We start from the raw sequence: 2,637 nt of genomic DNA, 5'->3' as shown, positions 1-2,637 counted from the left end.
TGTCTCTTGCTGCCCTGAATTTTCTTTATACTCACTCTTCTTTATCTCCATAGGGATCTCAGTATGCTGAACAAGAGGGCCCAGGACAGAACACCAAGTCCAGTCACCTTCACCCCCTCAGCTGCTGTAGCACTGAATTTTTATCCATGAAAGCTGGATCAGAAGGGCCAAACACATAATTGTTCAGAAATTCCAAATTTCAACATCTTCCAAACAGGAGCAGAATAGGAATTTCATCTTGGAGGTAAGTGCAGGAATCCACCAGTAATATCACAAAACAGGTTTTCATGCCTTTCACACTGACAGTCCCTTCTGTGGTTGATGAGTTGAGGATAAAAAACCAGGTTTCCTCAGTAAAATTCTTCCTCTCCTTCTTTGCCCATTTCCAACAAGATGATTTCTGCCCTGTCCTGCTTTGGTGCAAAACATCCTGTGGGAAAATTATCTGGGGAACGTATTGTCACAAACCAGCCAAGGGGTCAGGAAGGAGCAAAGGTGTCTTCCACAGCAAAACTATTTCCTTGTGAGATTGCTGAAAGAGGGGTTTCTGATTTTTTTATGTGATGCTTTAGCTTGTATTCCTTGTCACCAGGCACCCAGATGACCCTACATTCACAGCCCAGTTGCCCCTCAGCTTCCTGACTGAGTGCTCAGATCATCCTTCACACACTCCCCAGCTCTCTGTGTGCAAGGATGTATGAACAAAATCTCTTTTCATCTCCAGGTTTGCACTCCCTGCTTTCAAATGCTGATAACTGTCCATCTGAAGTTGGGCAGGACAGTTGCACAAGGTATAAGGGGATGGCATCATCTTCAGTAAGCAAAGAAAACATCTGTACAGAGAAGGTGCTAATATCTGAAAACAAAATATCCAAGGAGTGCTTTTGCTTGTAGCCACAGTCACAGCGTAGAGAGAAACAGTCCGGGAGGTTGTTATGGAAACAAGTCCCTGGAGGTGCCTACTTGGCTTCACAAGGATGTGCTCTACCTTCAGAAGGAAATAGCTTCAGAAGGAAACAGATTTGCATTTTGAACATCCAGGAGTGAGTGCTGAGGGCTGAGAGCTTGAGGTAAGATTTCTGAAAGCATCTCTGTGATTTGGTGGCATCAGACCTCTGTGAAGTCAATGGCAATGGTGCCACTATGTCACTTCAGTCACATGGAAAAAAAATCTGAAGGTTGCTTAATAATGTCACATTCCAAAAGTTCTATAATACATAGTATTACTGATGACTCTGGGACTTCACTGCTTTACAGGAGATGCTTAGAGAAGGGTTTACATGCCCAAATGAGTCCTGGGGTTACATTTTCCATGTTTCTGTTGGCTTTCTATATTTCTCTTAGCTCTAACACAGTAAACCCAGGGACCAAACACCACTACTGTGTTACACATTTTCATGTACACTTTCCCTTTGGAACTGAAAAATATACATCACAAAAACAGTACAAAGCTGCCTGTTTGCAACAGAATTCCCTTCACACCAATGCTTTGGGTATGCATCTGCAGGTGCACATGTGTCTGCATGAAGACTTTCAAAAGCCACTAGAAACTAACTGCTGGATTTTACCTAGAAACTCACAGCTTAATTTCACCCAAGAGCTGGAAATCTCTTTCCAAGAGCATCTTTATAAGGTATGCTGGGATTATGCTACCAGTAATTTGTCTCACATCTCTTTCTGCTGGAGTCTCCATGCCCAGCTGTCTGTCATGCTGGTCAGGAGAACAACCTGTTCTGAGCAGGGAGGGCTCCTGCCTGGCAGGGGCAATGGGGCCAGGCCCAAGGGAAGAAATGAGCAGAGGAATTTTCTGACGTAGGCTCAGTGTGTCTCCTGACTCCTCCTGAACTTATGTTTAACCTGAGTTTTTTATATCTTACTTTGGGGAAACTTTTATCAGCTGATATACTCAAGCATAAAATATCCCCAAACATGGGCATTTTGTTAGGAGACAGCAGCAGCCTTGAAACATCCCTCTTAAACAGCAGGTTCTTTTGCTACTTTTTAGCACACCTGCTGGAGAACATGAAATTCGAAGAAAAGTCCCTCTTTTGCCCTTGTAGAAAAGACTTCATTATAGTGACCCTGAAACATGACTAAGAACACCACCAGCTTTTCACTGAATAAACTCAATGATCTGGACACCTTTTTACACAAAATCAACAGAGATGCCACCGTGCTGATCCTTCCTCAGTCCCACTTATTCACCTGGACAACTTACACACCAGCTGGTTACATACTTCCAGGGATGCAGAATAGCTTCCAAGGCCGAAACTTTCACAGACCCTAGCCTCAGCCCCGATGGAGCAAAGAGGAATTGGGCATCTGTTCAGGCAAACTCCTCTGAGCTATAGAGCCCTCACCACACCACACCTGTGTCTCCCAGACTGAGACAAGTGGCATTTTCCTACTGATTTCAAGAGAGGTTTTAAGATAATGGTTGTGTGCTGACCCCAAGGGAGATCCCCATATGCTAAAAAACCTTTGAGAAGACAACAGGGCTCTGGAGAAATGGAACAGTTAGGATAGGCACAAACAACTTCTACAATATAATCAGGGCCCAGATGAGGAGAGGCCACAATAAAAGCACTCTAGGCATGGAGCCATATCTCAAGATGACTGAAAACAGGCAGGAGAATG

Source organism: Acanthisitta chloris, unplaced genomic scaffold (assembly GCF_000695815.1).
Source record: "Acanthisitta chloris isolate BGI_N310 unplaced genomic scaffold, ASM69581v1 scaffold3136, whole genome shotgun sequence".
NCBI classification, from domain to species: domain Eukaryota; kingdom Metazoa; phylum Chordata; class Aves; order Passeriformes; family Acanthisittidae; genus Acanthisitta; species Acanthisitta chloris.
The sequence above is the reverse complement of the archived record's forward strand: the minus strand, read 5'-3'. Positions refer to the sequence as shown.